The following is a 17,370-nucleotide window of genomic DNA, read 5'->3' on the forward strand; positions in this document are numbered from 1 at the left end:
GTGTCTCTACCTCTGCCCCTCTGGCCTAAACCTTACCTTTGGATCAGCCTCAGGGTCCTTTTTCTCATTGAACATACTGGGTGGCTTCCTGTCCCCCAGAGCCATGGTGTGACTGCTCTTCTCCTAGGATTGAAGCCTGGATCCCATAGTGACCTGCCTAACCCCCACTCCTGAGAGATCACCACTGTTGTTGTTTAGTCACCAAGTCGTGTCTGACTCTTTGCAATCCCATGGTCTGCAGCACACCAATCTTCCCTGTCCACTATCTCCTGGGGTTTGCTCAAACTCATGTCCATTGAGTCAGCTTCAGGGTCTTTTCCAATGAGTTGGCTCTTTGTATCAGGTGGCCAAAGTATTGCAGCTTTAGCTTCAGCATCAGCCATGAAATTAAAAGATGCTTGCTCCTTGGAAGAAAACCTATGACAAACCTAGACAGCATATTAAAAAGCAGAGACATCACTTTGCTGACAAAGGTCCGTCTAGTCAAAGCTATGCGTTTCCAGTAGTCATGTATGGATGTGAGAGTTGGCCCATAATGAAGGCTGAGTACCAAAGAATTGATGCTTTCAAATTGTGGTGCTGGAGAAGACTCTTGAGAGTCCCTTAGACAGCAAGATGAAACCAGTCATTCCTAAAAGAAGTCAACCATGAATATTCATTGGAAGGACTGATGCTGAAGCTGCAGCTCCACTATTTTGGCCACTTGATCACCAGTGGGGCCGGCTCTGTTAATACTTGGCCCTCCCTGTGGGTCCATGGTCACTGGCTGACTGTGACTGCAGCCAAGCAAGTCACTTACCCCTTCTCTGAGCCACCAGCTCCTTCTAGGTAAACCGACCCTCCCTCGGGTTGCTGTGAGGATTGAAAGTGATCATGTGTGTAAGTGACGCCGGCTCTCTGTCAAAAGTAGACGCCATCTTCCCACCAGCCGCACACAGAGCCTTCGTGACTTCACCCCCAGGGTCCCGCAGAAAACAGGGCTGGGGCTTCTGTCCAAGCCACCAGTGTCCCATTCAACATAACTGTCAGACCCAGGGATCAAACCCGCATCTCCTGTGCCTCCTGCATTGCAGTTGCGTTCTTTACCCACTGAGCCACCTGGGAAGCCCTAAAAAATGTTAGTCCTTCAGTCATGTCCAACTCTTTGTGACCCCATGGACTGGAGCCCGCCAGACTCCTCCGTCTATGGGATTCTCCAGGCAAGAATACTGAAGTGGGTTGTCCTTCCCTTCTCCAGGGGATCTTCCTGACCCAGGGATCGAACCTGGGTCTCCCACATTGCAGGCAGATTCTTTACTGTCTGAGCCACCAGGGAAGCACCTAATTCAGACCAAGCCCCTCTATTTAGGAGCCTCTCTCATTACCTCCTCCAACTAGACCTCAGTATGGATGACTCAGTGATGAGCTTCTGTCTCCTCTTCAACTGGGAGGGTCCTTTGCAGTACTTGGATGCAGTCTCAAAAACGACAGAATCATCTCTGTTGGTTTCCAAGGCAAACCATTCACTATCACAGTAATCCAAGCCTATACCCCGACCAGTAACACTGAAGAAGCTGAAGTTGAACGGTTCTATGAAGAACTACAAGACCTTTTAGAACTAACACCCAAAAAAGATGTCCTTTTCATTGTAGGGGACTGGAACACAAAAGTAGGAAGTCAAGAAACACCTGGAGTAACAGGCAAATTTGGCCTGGGAGTACAGAATGAAGCAGGGCAAAGGCTAATAGAGTTTTGCCAAGAGAATGCACTGGTCATAGCAAACACCCTCTTCCAACAACACAAGAGAAGACTCTACACATGGACATCACCAGATGGTCAACACCGAAATCAGACTGATTATCTTCTTTGCAGCCAAAGATGGAGAAGCTCTATACAGTCAACAAAAACAAGACCGGGAGCTGACTGTGGCTCAGATCATGAACTCCTTATTGCCAAACTCAGATTTAAATTGAAAAAAGTAGGCAAAACCATTAGACCATTCAGGTATGACCTAAATCAAATCCCTTCTGATTATACAGTGGAAGTGAGAAATAGATTTAAGGGACTAGATCTGATAGAGTGCCTGATGAACTATGGACAGAGGTTCATGACATTGTACAACAGACAGGGATCAAGACCATCCCCAAGAAAAATGAATGCAAAAAAGCAAAATGGCTGTCTGAGGAGGCCTTACAAATAGCTGTGAAAAGAAGGGAAACAAAAAGCAAAGGAGAAAAGGAAAGATAAAAGCATCTGAATGCAGAGTTCCAAAGAATAGCAAGGAGAGATATAAGAAAGCCTTCCTCAGCAATCAATGCAAAGAAATAGAGGAAAACAATAGAATGGGAAAGACAAGAGATCTCTTCAAGAAAATTAGAGATACCAAGGGAACATTTCATGCAAAGATGGGCTCGATAAAGGACAGAAATGGTATGGACCTAACAGAAGCAGAAGATATTAAGAAGAGGTGGCAAGAATACACATAAGAACTGTACAAAATGGAGAAGGAAATGGCAACCCACTCCAGTGTTCTTGCCTGGAGAATCCCACGGACGGGGGAGCCTGATGGGCTGCCGTCTATGGGGTCGCATAGAGTCGGACACGACTGAAGCGACTTAGCAGCAATAAAAGGTCATAATAAACTTTGTGAATGAAAAAAAAAAAAAAAAAGAACTGTACAAAAGAGATCTTCATGACCCGGATAATCATGATGGTGTGATCACTGACCTAGAGCCAGACATCCTGGAATGTGAAGTCAAGTGGGCCTTAGAAAGCATCACTATGAACAAAGCTAGTGGAGGTGATGGAATTCCAGTTGAGCTTTTTCAAATCCTGAAAGATGATGCTGTGAAAGTGCTGCACTCAATATGCCAGCAAATTTGGAAAACTCAACAGTGGCCACAGGACTGGAAAAGGTCAGTTTTCATTCCAATCCCAAAGAAAGGCAATGCCAAAGAATGCTCAAACTACCGCACAATTGCACTCATCTCACATGCTAGTAAAGTAATGCTCAAAGTTCTCCAAGATAGGCTTCAGCAAATCATGAACCATGAACTTCCAGAAGTTCAAGCTGGTTTTAGAAAAGGCAGAGATCAAATTGCCAACATCTGCTGGATCATCAAAAGAGCAAGAGAGTTCCTGAAAAACATCTATTTCTGCTTTATTGACTATGCCAAAGCCTTTGACTGTGTGGATCACAATAAACTGTGGGAAATTCTGAAAGAGATGGGAATACCAGACCACCTGACCACCAGAAACCCATATGCAAGTCAGGAAGCAACAGTTAGAACTGGACATGGAACAACAAACTGGTTCCAAATAGGAAAAGGAGTACATCAAGGCTGTATATTGTCACCCTGCTTATTTAACTGATATGCAGAGTACATCATGAGAAATGCTGGACTGGAAGAAGCACAAGCTGGAATCAAGATTGCCGGGAGAAATATCAATAACCTCAGATATGCAGATGACACAACCCTTATGGCAGAAAGTGAAGAAGAACTAAAAGCCTCTTGATGAAAGTGAAAGTGGAGAGTGAAAAAGTTGGCTTAAAGCTCAACATTCAGAAAACGAAGATCATGGCATCCGGTCCCATCACTTCATGGGAAATAGATGGGGAAACAGTGGAAACAGTGTCAGACTTTATTTTTTCGGGCTCCAGAATCACTGCAGATGGTGATTGCAGCCATGAAATTAAAAGATGCTTACTCCTTGGAAGAAAAGTTACGACCAACCTAGACAGCATATTAAAAAGCAGAGACATCACTTTGTCAACAAAGGTCCATCTAGTCAAGGCTATGGTTTTTCCAGTGGTCATGTATGGATGTGAGAGCTGGACCATAAAGAAGGCTGAACACCGAAGAATTGATGCTTTTGAACTGTGGTGTTGGAGAATACTCTTGAGAGTCCCTTGGACTGCAAGGAGATCCAACCAGTCCATCCTAAGGGAGATCAGTCCTGGGTGTTCATTGGAAGGACTGATGTTGAAGCTGAAACTCCAATATTTTGGCCACCTGATGCAAAGAACTGACTCATTGGAAAAGACCCTGATGCTGGGAAAGATTGAGGGCAGGAGGAGACGGGGACGACAGAGGATGAGATGGTTGGATGGCATCACCGACTCAGTGGACATGAGTTTGCGTAAACTCCGGGAGTTGGTGATGGACAGGGAGGCCTGGTGTATCGCAAAGAGTAGGACACGACTGAGCGACTGAACTGAACTGAACTTCCCTGCGATGCTCAGCCTCTGGCCGTTTCCATCTCTTGCCTCCCCTACTCTGCCTCCTCTGACTCTTACCAACAGTCCTACCAAGTATGTGTGTGAAATCCCCCCACCCCGCTCCATCACACAGGGTCTGCTCTGGTCCCACCCCCAAATCCAAAAAACCAGCCTCGACCTGTTAGGACCCAGCCAGCATTCCAGCCCAGCGAGGGAATCAGGAGCCTGCACGCCTGACCTTTCACCCCATACCCACCACTCTTCTGGGCTCAGCCTGAGAGGCAGCTCCTTCAGTGCCCTTCTCTTAAAGGCTCCATCAACATTTTCAATTCAGGCTTCTGTTCAGTTTACAAGTCAACTAGGAAACACAATAAGCCCAGGCGGAAAGGTGCCTTTTACCAGGGAGCAACCCAGCCCAGAGAGGACCCAAGGAGGCCACGTGGCCTTGAAATCTCAGCCAACTTAATATCTACATTAACCACAGATTTGCGTGGGGAGCAGCCGCTTCTTTTAATTGCTCTGAATAAATCTGCTGGGTGATTTTCAGAAAGATGTGGCCTGCAGCAGCACTAGCCTGTATTACCAGGAAGTGCTTTGGGGGTATTGTGTGCTGAGAAAGGCGTTACATCAATTGAAACTCCTTTTTGCTTGGAGCCGAGTCCTGAAAGTTCATGCAGTGAGAAACACTTCTCGCCATGCACAAACTGTGAATTGTATATAAAATTAAATTTTCTGATTAAAATCTGCATTGTTGGGTCTCCTGCTGCCCGCCACCATTTCGCCGAAATCAGATACTATTTGTGGTAATGGCAACAAGGGAAACCTGTTATCATTGATTGTAAACTGGCTTCACTCCTACGGCTTAAAAATCTGGAGAGCTTTAGTGTGCAAACATTGCATTTTCCGTACAAATATTACTGAGCCGAGTTTTTACTACTGATTCATCAGCCAGGGTGCCAGCAGGTTTGCAGCCCGACCCCGACAGCCTTAAATCTCCTGCTCACCCAGCCGTGGGCTGCAGGCAGCCTCTGAGAGGTGGGAGGTGCCTGCAGGAGGGTGAGACAGGCATCCAGAACCTTCTGCTGGGGTTTTATTTAGGATTTTTTTATGTGGATCAGTTTTAAAATTCTTTATTGTTACAATATCACTTCTTTTTTTTTGTTTTTAATGTTTAGGATTTGGGGCCATGAGGCATGTGGGATCCTAGCTCCCTGACCAGGGATTGAACCCACACCCCCAGCACTGGAAGGCAAAGAGTCAACCACTGGACTGCCAGGCAAGTATTCCCCTCCTTTTTTTTTTTTTTGAGATTTTTTTGTCTGTTGTTTCTTAATTTTTAAAATACCTTTCATGGCAAGTCTCAACCACTGGATCAGGAGGGGAGTCCCCCCCTCCTTTTTTTTTGGTCAGTTGTCCTTTAATTTTTAAATACCTTTCTTGGGAATTCCCTGACAGTCCAGTGGTTAGAGGTCAGGGGTTTTCACTGCCAGGACAAGGGTTTGATCCCTGGTTCAGGGGAACTAAGATCCCTCAACCCTGGTCAAAGAAAACAAAAATCAATAAAAGAAAAAAAAAATTAAATCTTTCTTCACAAGGGCATTATTATTTGAGAGAGGAAGGAAGATAGAGGGAAAAATGGGGCCTAGGAAGATTTGAATTTAAGAGCCCACTCTCCCCCCACCCCTGGCCGAGGAAACTGACAGGACTGCCTTCTATGGATTTACCTACCTCCAGCCCACCCTCAGCCCCTCTCCCTCCACCGCCAACCTCCAAGCCCCCGTTCTGAGAATCAGCCTCACAGAAATCAACTACAGTTCTGCACAGCATCACCGATAGAGGGGTGCAGGCTAATAACTTTCGTTTGACACATGCAGAATCTGAAACCAAAAAACGAAGATGGTTTTTCCCTTAGAAGACGTGCCCTCAGAATTAGAACCCTGAGAGCTGGTTTTCAGTTCACAAGTGAACGCTCCCCAGAAGTCAAGATCGGCCAGGTGCACTGAAATATTTTTTATTGCTTTCCAACCATTAGAATAGATTGTCCCTCTCTTTCATTTTGCAGATCATTTTGTGGCATGGGTAACACAAAATAGCTTTGACTTACAAAGGAAGACACGGTCATGGCAGGGGGAGGATTTAGCAAAATGATTGATCCAATTCGGTGCATCTCATATTTTGACAAAACAAAGCCAAAATGAACTGATTTCTTAAGGAACAACCCAGTGTGAAAGCAGTGAGCTTCACCAAATCTTTTTTGTAGGAAAGATCATGAAGGTTACTGCAAAGCCAGTGCTATAGAAGCTGTTGTTTAGTCGCTCCGTGTCCCACTCTCCACCACCCCATGGACTGCAGGACGCCAGGCTTCCCTGTCCTTCACTGTCTCCTGGAACTTGCTCAAACTCATGTCCATTGAGTCAAAGATGCCCTCCAACCATCTCAGCTTCTGTCGCCCCTTTCTCCTACCCTCAATCTTTCCCAGCATCAGGGTCTTTTCTGACAAGTGGGCTCTTCTAATTAAGTGGCCAAAGTAGTGGAGTCACTTCCTCTGAGGGAGGAAATGCACGGGAAGTGAGTTGAGGTGAACGGGTACTCAAAGAGCCCAAGTTCAAAGGTGAAATGGATAGGATCCCATACACACCCCACGTGGGCTGAGTGTCCTTTTGCAGCTTCTTTGCCCTAACAGTCAACCCTAGGCATTCATATGCTTTCATCTAAGCTGTCCCACCTGTGAGGGAAATACCTCGGGGGGTTGAAACAGGAAGTGCCCAGTAGGGTTCCTGACCCAATCCACGCCCCCCCCTTATCTGTATTCCTACAGATAAGAGTTTGGGGAAACCACTATTATTATGCCTACTTCTCTTTCCATTGCATAGTTGCATAATGATTCAATAAATTGAAATAATTTGCAAATCTATGAATTAACTATCTTTGGAAAAGATTCCATCGGCTTTCTCTTTCTCCCTCTAAACCTCCCTTGTTTTCTAGTCCTTCATCGTTTCCTTGACTCTAGTTAGCACCAACCTGAGTTTCTTATAAAGTCATCGTTGTTTGCTCAGTCGCTGTGTCACATCTGACTCTGTGATCCCATGGGCTGCAGCACGCCAGGCTTCCCTGTCCTTCACTATCCCCTGGAGTTTGCTCAGATTCATGTCCATTGAATCGGTGATGCCATCCAACCATCTCATCCTCTGTCACTGCCTTCTCCTGCCCTCAATCTTTCCCAGCATCAGGGTCTTTTCCAATGAGTTGGCTCTTCACACCATGTGGCCAAAGTATTGGAGCTTCAGCTTCAGTCCTACCAATGAACACCCAGGACTGATCTCCTTTAGGATGGACTGGTTGGATCTCCTTGCAGTCCAAGGGACTCTCAAGAGTCTTCTCCAGCACCACAATTCGAAAGCATCAATTCTTCAGTGCTCAGCCTTCTTTATGGTCCGACTCTCACATCTGTATATGACTACTGGGAAAAGCCATAGCTTTGACTATATGGACCTTTGTGGCAAAGTGATGCCTCTGCTTTGTAATACACTGCCTAGGTTTATCATAGCTTTCCTTCCAAGGAGCATGCATCTTCTGGTAATCCCCAGAAGGGATGGAAATCTCAGTCTTCAATCAAGGAAGAGATGGGTCCTCAGATAGGCATCTACAATTCTGATGGACGACCATCACCCAGTTTTCTCCCCCCATTGGTTCTCCAAAGAGAAAAATCAGGGCCTATTCTCCCATGAACCTCCTCCTCCATCACAGATCACAAAGGCTCCAGGTTGATCAGGCCAATAGCCCGGAAATCACTCTCTTTCTCAGCCAGTATGGGGAGTTGAAAACCTGTCACTCACCAGCAAGAAGAGGTGGGATCCATATCAGGTTGATGCCCCTTCTTCTCTCCCCATTCCCTCACCTCCCCACCCCTCCCTCTTGCTCTTGGTATGGAGTGTCTTCTTTCCATTTTCCTTCTACTTCTTGTCCCCTTCGAGTTCTAGCTCTTTCTTTGGGGTTGGCAGACACCAGAGGGCAACATAATCTCACCTACTTGTCAGTTCTTTCATTTCACCGGTAGAGGGAAGAATTTGAGAGAACCTACAAGAACTAGGAGGTGCGTGGAAATGATTTCTAAAACATGGAATTAGCTGGTGCAATACAACTGCTCTCTCAAAAGCATCTCGTGCCAAGGCATTCTGTTCCCGTTGGTAAATAATCTGTTATAAAACTGTTGCAATGCATATTAACTCACCAGAGCACGACACTGGCAAAATTTCCCTCCAGGCTACATTTTGCAAGGAGGCAACATTTTATGTGATGTGAGACCTGAGGTTAAACTAACAGAAGTCATGCATTATTCAAGGTAAAGCTGACACTCCACTCCTTCCTCACCACTTAGTCTTTTGAGATCTGGTTTTTGTTTTGTTCCTGAAATAATTGGTAAGGCATTTAGCCCTGAATGGCTTGTTTTGAGTACTTGTTGTGGTAGGAATCTAGGTGTTTTGAGGGTGCACAGCCCTGAGCTGGGCAAGTGAAGCTGAGTCACTCAGAACAATTGATTACAAACCAAGCAGCAGAACCTCTCAGGGTAGGAAGTGCCCAAGGAGCCCCTGTTAAACTTGCGGGAGCCGGCTTCCCCAGGGCCAGCCCATTCCCCCATACATACTGAGAGAATTCGAGAAGGTTCCTTTGGAAAATAGTTTGGAAGGGAAGGATTCTGAAATGAAATTTGTGCCTCTGCACTGACCGTTTACCAAATAATCACGCTGACCAAGTTAGCACTAATACCTTTAGAAAGTAGACAACATGGAGCTCAGCAATCTGCTCAACCATTGCAATCTGCTCAATTGCTTGGATCTAATTACCTGGACTGGATATTTTCTGCTTGGTGTCCCCAACCTTTGAACCATTTCCAAAGCGAGGGCTTTACAGACAGGGTCTTTGAAAACCCTTTTAGGTAGAGTTTGTGGTTCTGTCCTTCTTTAGATGGATTTTTTTTTAATCCGAGTGTTTTTCCCAGTTTATCCACATGACTTTGCCTCCATTTCTTCATTAACATCCTTTCTTTAATTACCCAAAGGGAGGATTCTTATCCTGAGGTCCAGAAGTGGACTTGAGCACTTCATGAAGCCCTTGAAATTGTGAGTAAAATTCTATGTGTATGTACATGATGGAGGGCTTCCCAGGTGGCGCTAGTAGTAAAGAATTTGCCTGCCAATGCAGCAGACGTAAGAGACTTGGGTTCAGTCCCTGGGTTGAGAAGATCCTCTGGAGAAGGGCATGGCAACCCACTCCAGTATTCTTGCCTGGAGAATCCCATGGAGAGAGGCGCCGAGTGGACTGTAGTCCATGGGGTTGCAGAGTCAGACACAACTGAAGCAACCTGGCATGCATGCATGTACGTAATGGTTTTTCTGGGATGAGGGTCCATAAACTTCATCAGATTCTCAAAGGGCTCCATGAGCTCCATTCTGCAATCATGATGTTCACTGGGCCAGAATTTTCCCAGTCAGTGTGCAAGAATGGGTTCCAGGTGTGTGCTTGAACCTCTGATCTCCTCAACCCTTAGTGACCCTTAGCTTCCCAGGTGGTCTTCTCCTGCCAACAGCTGCCCAGTTGCCATAAAAATATTATCTTCTTGGGACTTCCTGGGACTCCAGTGGTTAAGACTGTGCTTCCAGTACAGAGGGGCATGGCTTCCATCCCTGGTCTGGGAACTAAGATCCTGTATGCCTCGCAGTGCAGCCAAAAAAACTTTGAAAAATAAATAAATGGATAAATAATACTATTTTCTCTGTGTGCCACCATAAATAAAAGATGGGAAGCACTACCATAAACTTCTCACTTTTATCTCATCCACCATCTCTGCTCTGGGCATCTCTTCCTTCATCTCCATGGTCTGAATTATCTAGAGGGAAACCTGGCATTGATCCGGCCACTTGTGGTATAATCTGCATTTCGTGTACTTTGCCAGGAAAAGAAAGTGGTGTGGTCATCCCCTCTTCCTGAAAACACCGCCCCCGCTCCCCGCCCTGCCCCGCCCTGGCTACTACAGCTTGGAATGTGCCTTGCCCGCCACAAGGCAGTCAGGAAGATTGCCTCATTCCCCCATTTCCTGGGCAATTCCTTTGCTAATCCCAGGCACCTGCCCCTTTCCTGCAGTAGCTCGTCCGTGTGTCCAGAAGTATTTCTACGCCAGCTCCCTAAGTGGCTCCCAGCTTCATTACCAATATTCCTCAAAAGTGCTCTCATGCAAAGATTCTAGCCAACCAAGAAGGACATTCAAATCTTACACGGAACCCACATACAGCCAAAAACTCAAACATAACAGACAGGACGGGCAAATCCCTAGCACTCCTGGCTTACACAGCATTCCCGAAATAGGGTGACCGTCCAAGCCCTCCCCTGCCTAGTCCAAAACACACAAAATTCCTCGTGTTCCACGACCAGACTGGCCATCCACGATCACATTATTTTCCTATCACTAAAGTCACCATTTCGGTAAACTGAAGAAGCATGCCATTCACTTAGATTTAATTTCTGATTCAGATTTTCATCTGAATGACTTCAACAAAATTTGGCCAGGCCTGCTGCACTTCCCCCAAATGTTAATCCCCTAATTCTTAAATATTCTTCTAGCCCACCTCGCATTTCCATTAAGAGAAAGAAACTATCTTGCCTCCTTTCTTCCAGTTAGCCAAGCTGACAGCCTGAAATGGCAACGACAGTTTCTAACATCTTCAAAACTTTCTTCCTCCTTTCTTGCCTGAGCCACCGAATCTAGACACATCCCTTACCCTTAACTTTCTTGTCAATACATCATTTCAAAATGTCTTAGTTCTGAGAGGAAAGAAATTGCTGCTACCCCATTAGGAACTGTAAGTGCCTGTTTCTTAAATATGTAAGTGTAGTGTTCCTGACCGGGAGGTCACGTAGGATAAAGTAAGGAATGCAAGTAAGACGATCCGGGAGCCACGGGGGCATCCACACGCTGTCACCAGCCCAGAGCCCCAAGATGTGGGGACTTCACTCTGCTCCCCAAGAAAATCACAAGCCCACAGAGAAGTCTTTTCTTCAAACCTACCACCACTAATTCTAAAATAAATTATTTAGAATATTTCCAACTGTAGTTTGAAGGCTTCCCCCACTGGGTGCTCTGGGCCAGACTGTCACACAGCACTGTTCACGAATATTTATACTAAGATGAGCTACTTCCTTCTTAATCAAACTGACAACCGGACTGAATTCAGGATCCCTTTACTTGAAGACAGTAATCCGGGGTAAATCCTTTAAGAAAGCAGTCATATCACTTTTCCATGTATTTCAGAAGCAGGGAAATATTTGAATAAATGCCTGAAAATCACCAGTGGTCTTTTTTAAAACCTATTTTTTTTAGACAATATCAGGAGTTACAAAAAACTTAGTGATGGATCCCTAAAATAAAAAACTAGAAAAGGTCACCTTTTCTTTTTAAAAATAAAATAGTGTGTAGATATACAAAATACCAAAAAAAAAAACTTTGAATCTTGATTTTAACATATTTGTTGAGTTGAAGAAAATGAAATGCTTTGCTCCTGTCTGCAGCCATTATAACAGTGGGTTTACTAGCTATTATTCACTAACCTTAAGTGTGTACTTTTTTTCTTTTTTACCTTTGTTTACTTTAAAAATTTTTTATTCTTCTAAGTGTGTCCTAACTTTTGAAGGGAGAGATGAATACACTTGGTGGGGAAAACATATTGTATTTTTTGATTACTCATGACTTTAAAGTATAATGTTTTAACATGTTTTCTTTTTGATCAATCAAAGAGCTAAAGCTTTCACGTATACTTCTGTTGTTCAACCATCTCTAAGTAAATATTAGTAAGAAGTACTTTCTACTTGATACTAACAAGTTTTTTCGATGTAAGATTCTTAAAGTTCTTTGAGCATCAGTTCGTTAATCCCCCACAGTCCCGGGATGGAGAAATGATAGGAAAACAGGTAACCCAACTGCTGTCCCCTGATATCCCGTGTGAGGAAGGGGACCTGGAACCCTGGCTGGTGTAGTTCTCTCTTAAAACAAAAAACACCATAGGAAAATTAAGGAGAGAAACTTAAATTCCATATACATAATAGCAAGGTGGGCTCTGGACTCTGACACCTTTCAAACCCCAATTATTTGATACTGCAGCCAAGGTGAGTGAGCTGGAGTCACCTCCTCTTTGAAGCCTTCCCTGAGCCATCCCCCCAATTGTTTCTGCCTCCCCCAGACAGTGTACGATCTTCACGGCAGCACCTGGCGCATTTAAATTGTCCACATCCACTGGCTTCTACGTTTACATCCCTGACCACACACCAGACTCCTCAACAGGAGGGGAAATGCCTCCATCACCTGCGTCTCCACTGACTGCCACAGCCATACGACCGAGAACGCGCTCTTAAACATGCAAAGGACATAATCTTGTGTTCTCCAAAATCCTCCTTTTATTCTCTAAACCCTACTTGGCACATTTAGCCTGAAGCTACTTGTGATCTAGAACAAAGATGAATCAAGCCTTTTAGATTTTCTAGTTAAGCTCCAGGTGGTGAGAAACGCAGGGACTAAAACTCAAAGTGGGAGGGAGCTGGCAAGTGGAGACACGAATGGGGGTGCAGTTCAGGACAGGATGGAAAGGTGAACAGGAGAGGAGACTCCAAAAAGGTCCCAGAGAGAGTGAGTGTCCTGGTTCCGGATGAAGCCACACGGGAGTTCTGACACCGACAGGAGAGAGGACACGTCCCCGTTCAGCCACTGACCCAGGAACAGAGGACCTGGTCCTAGGCCATCCCCAGCCCTTCCCTGCCTCTCCAGGCTGCTTGGTTTCCAGCTTCAGATCGTCTCCCTGCCTTTTCCCAACAGGATGGCCTCGGCCCGCCTTCCTAGGACTCCGTGCCCGGTGCCAGCCATCCAGGGCACTCACACAGACAAGGAGGCCACTCCGCCCAGCACCGCGTCTCCAAATCAAGAGGTAACCTTCCTGCTGGGGACGTTGGGCACCACGCCAGCCTGGTGAAGACCACCTTTGGGGCCGGATGGACATATTGATGCCCATAAAATCCCACTGCCAAGGTGGGCCACTGGTCTCCAAATAGGGCCTACCCCAGAGAAAGCTAAGAATCTAGTGAGCTGAGATCGCTTGGTCTGACGCACTCAAACCGCTAGTGCCTTAAAGGAGGGGCAGTTCTGAAACATTCAGCACACGCCAGGCACTGGGCCGGTCGGACCTTTTGTTTGATGACTGACTCTTTAATGATGCCATGAAAATCATTCCTCCACAAGGAGATGCCACTTCCCACCCATTAGGATAGATATTATTTTTTAAAAAAGAAAAGAAAAAACAGAGAATAGGTATTGGTGAGGAATAGTAAGTTAGAACATGTGTGCACTGTCGGTAGGAATGTAAAAATGGTACAACTACTACAGAAAACATTATGATCATTATTTTAAAAAATAAACCATAGAATTACTATGTGCTGTGCTTAGTCGCTCAGTCGCGTCTGACTCTCTGCGACCCCATGGACTATAGCCCTCCAGGCTCCTCTGTCCATGGGATTTCCCAGACAAGAACGCTGGAGTGGGGTGCCATTTTCTTCTCCAGGGGATCTTCCCGACCCAGGAATCAAAACTGCGTCTCCTGCACTGGTAGGCAGATTCTTTACCATTGAGCCACCAGGGAGGTCCCACATGTCACGTAGTGTGGCCAAAAATTTTTTTAAAAAAAGAAGAGAAATTTCAAAAACAAGTGGTTAAAATGGTAAAAATTTGTGTTTTGTATATTTTACTGTGGTACAATTAAAAAAAAAAAAAAATCAACCTCTTTCCTGCCATTCCTGAAGCCCATGCTGACCCATCCATGCATTCCACAGAGCAACCTTCTGGGGCTCGAACCCCACCCACAGCCTCGCGCTGTCCCTGGCCTGCTTCACGCGGGCCTGGGAACCCTCGGCTCCCAGCCTGGGGCTGCTGCATCTTCTCCCCAGTGTCTGAACCTGTGTTTCCAACACTGACCTCGAGTGCCTCGGCCTTCCGCCTTTCTGTGACCTGTGCTTGCGCTAGAGCTCCTGCAGCCCCTCTCCAAAAAATAAACAAACCAAGAATAAACCTTACACTCCCCCAAGAGGGATAAGGGAACAAAAGAAACATCAAAAATCAACTTCCATCTTCATCTTTAGAAACACTCTGCTAATACAGTAAGTGCTGATTACATGAGCCAAGTACTGTGCTAAATGGTTTGTCAATCATGTCATTTTTTTTTTTTCTTTTGGCTGAGCTGCAGCTTGTACGGCCTTAGTTCCCCCACCAGGGATCGACTGCAGGGAATTTCCAGTCACGTCATCTTACTTTCTTTTTTTTCCTGCTGAGTTGCACTATTTCTGGGTCTTAGTTCCCCTACCGGAGATTGAACCCATATCCCTTGCAATGGGGGGCCGCCAGGGAAGCTCCTCCCCTAATCACGTCATTTAATTCACACAACAATCTAACAAGTTAGTTCTTCTTGCTACCATTTCCCCCATTTTATAGAAGAAAAAGCTGAGGCTTGGGGATGCTAAGTAATTTGCCCAAGGGCCCAAAGCAGGAGAGATGCAGGTTTAGGACCTGAAACTGTATGGATTCACAGATCGTGTTCACCAGAATCCTTTTCTAAACCTCAGTCCTGGATGGCACCATCTTGATTCCCTCCATTCCCACCCAAGGTCAAAGTTAATATTTGGGGGAAAAGAGAAAATGTTTGCTACAATCTGACTGCTGCTCACCTCTGGAAAAGGATCGACAAAGGCCGGATGTCAGCTCCAGGCCCCACTGGGTGTAAAAAACAGTAAGAAAAATCCCCACATGACTGGATCATAATTGCCCATCCTAGAAAATTCTGAGACCCAAGGTTCAAAGCAGACTATTTCTGAGTTTTTTAAACAACAGCTCCGTCAGCCTGCTAGCTTCAAACTCGAGCATCTAATTTGAGATCCTTCGAAAGCCTGTTAGGAGGAGTTCCATCTAAAAGCTTCCAGCACAGTCACACTCTGGCCTTTCCCGAACACAGATCCACAGGACCAGGCTGCGTCGAGGTGTGTTTAATTTGGAATTTGATAGCTGCCTAAATTTCAAGATCTCCTGTGGGTGCCGCACACAAAGAGTCCTCCATGGCCGCTGGCAGAAATGCTTAGGAAAACAACCCTCCCGGTTGCTGGAATCACAGTCACCACTTTGCCCACCTCCCTGTCACGGAAGAGGCTGTTGTGACTTGAATTACAGGGGCCCGTGGGGACTACCTGCGGTCCAAATGTGCGCGTGACAATGGACACTCCTCCGCCAGCCGGCGTGTTATTTCAGGCACTGTTGGACAGATGGGCTCCCTTGTGAGCGGACAAGAGCCACACCTCAGAGGGGACATGTTTTCTAGGTCTGTCCCCTCGCCGCTCACGAGTATCCTCATCACTTTGCCAGGGTGGGGGCGGAAGGGGGGCCAAGAGCCGGACCCCAGTATTTGCTGGTCTTCCCCCAGCGTCCTCTCTCCAGTCTCAGGGCCCGGATGCGATCTCGGGGATCCCAGTTGCTGGCCGGGTGCCCCACCCCCAGCCCCTCTGTCTGCCATGTGTGGGGCATATGCTTGGCCCTCAGCAGCTGTTGGAACACAGTAAATCCATTCACATACTGACATATCCCAGTGACTAACGCGGGCTTAGCGAGGGAACAGAAGCGTTTGGCAAGCAGAAACAACTGAATTCCTTTTAGAGGGGTGAGGAAATGACACCCCCAGTGGGCTTGATCTCGCCATTTGGTTTGGACTGGGGGGCTCACTGTGGGAGGCCAGCCGGATGTCACCCCAGCCACCCACCCTCATTAATTCTGAGCAGAAGAGGAGTCAGGCTGGTGTTTGGGGAACAGGAGCGAGAGGTCTACAGAGATGCCTCTTCATGCTGGACATGAAGAATCACTCAAACCCAAGACGTGCAGTGAGAGGTAGTCTCACTTTACAGTTTGGAAAGTGGGCTTTGGAATCAAGACAGAAATGGGTTCGAATCCCGGCTCTGCCACTTGTTCCATGATGAGCTGTGAAACTCCTAAGCCTCTGTTTCCTCCCTTGTAAAATGGGGATATGATCTTGGGGTTTCTATCTAAGGGAGCTCTTTAGGAATGAGTGAGACTGTTGGATAAAGCATTTAGTTCACTACCTGTGGGTATAAAGCCTGGTATACAAAAAGCACTTAACATAATGTGCTGTGCTCAGTCCTCAGTCGTGTCCGACTCTTTTCGATCCCATGGACCCTCCAGGCTTCTCTGTCCATGGGAATTCTCCGGACAGGAATACTGGAGTGAGTTGCCATGCTCTCCTCCAGGGGATCTCCCCAACCCAGGGGTTGAACCCAGATCTCCCACACGGCAGACAGATTGTTTACTGTCTGAGTCACCAGGGAAGGCCCACAATACTGGAGTGGGTAGCCTATCCCTTCTTCAGGGGAACTTCCGGAACAAGGAACTGAACTGGGGTCTCCTGCATTGCAGGCGGAGTCTTTCCCAGCTGAGCTATCAGGGAATCAGAATAACACATTTTAAAGAAAGGACACTGAATTTTGTGTTTGTTCACATATGCAGGCAGATAACAGAATTCACCTTCCACTAACTGATGTAGCTCCTAAAGCAACGTGGAATCAAAAGGAAGCTCGACCCTTTGCTTCAAAACACACTTTCTCACCAAGACCCCCTCCACCCCTTGCCTCAGAGCCTGGATCATGAGGTGAGTTGGAGAATCATCTAGGGCTGGAAGATGTTGGGGTCCCTTCAGACTTGAACCTGACCTCAGTAAACACTCTTGCCTAATGTGGAACACCATTAAGAACATGTCCTCACCTTAAACCATAGAGCAACAATAAACACATGGATCTTCAGCCACGGCTTTGGGGGTTTCATTCCACAGAACCTCCTGGGTGTTAATAACAAGTATTATACAAATGGGCTTCCCTGGTGGCTCAGATGGTAAAGTCTGCTTACAGTACAGGAGACCCAGGTTCAATCCCTGGGTTGGAAAGATCCCCTGGAGAAGGAAATGGCAACCCACTCTAGTATTCTTGCCTGGAGAATTCCATCAACAGAGGAGCCTGGCGGACTGTAGTCTATAGGGTTGCAAAGAGTTGGACATGACTGAACAACTTTCACTTCATTTCACTTCACTTCA

General features: G+C 46.3%; 1 protein-coding gene across 1 annotated transcript in view; it reads left to right on the forward strand.

The window, feature by feature from the left end:
- CLYBL (citramalyl-CoA lyase) overlaps nucleotides 1–13,666 on the forward strand; it is a 266,287-nt gene extending 252,621 nt beyond the window's left edge. Inside the window, exons 10-11 of the transcript XR_009740081.1 lie at nucleotides 5,374–9,318; nucleotides 13,059–13,666. The gene's annotated coding sequence lies outside the window, so the exon portion shown is untranslated. The remainder of the gene's footprint in view (nucleotides 1–5,373; nucleotides 9,319–13,058) is intronic.
- Nucleotides 13,667–17,370: the final 3,704 nt, after the last annotated feature.

Source organism: Bos javanicus, chromosome 12 (genome assembly GCF_032452875.1).
Source record: "Bos javanicus breed banteng chromosome 12, ARS-OSU_banteng_1.0, whole genome shotgun sequence".
In the NCBI taxonomy this organism is placed as follows: domain Eukaryota; kingdom Metazoa; phylum Chordata; class Mammalia; order Artiodactyla; family Bovidae; genus Bos; species Bos javanicus.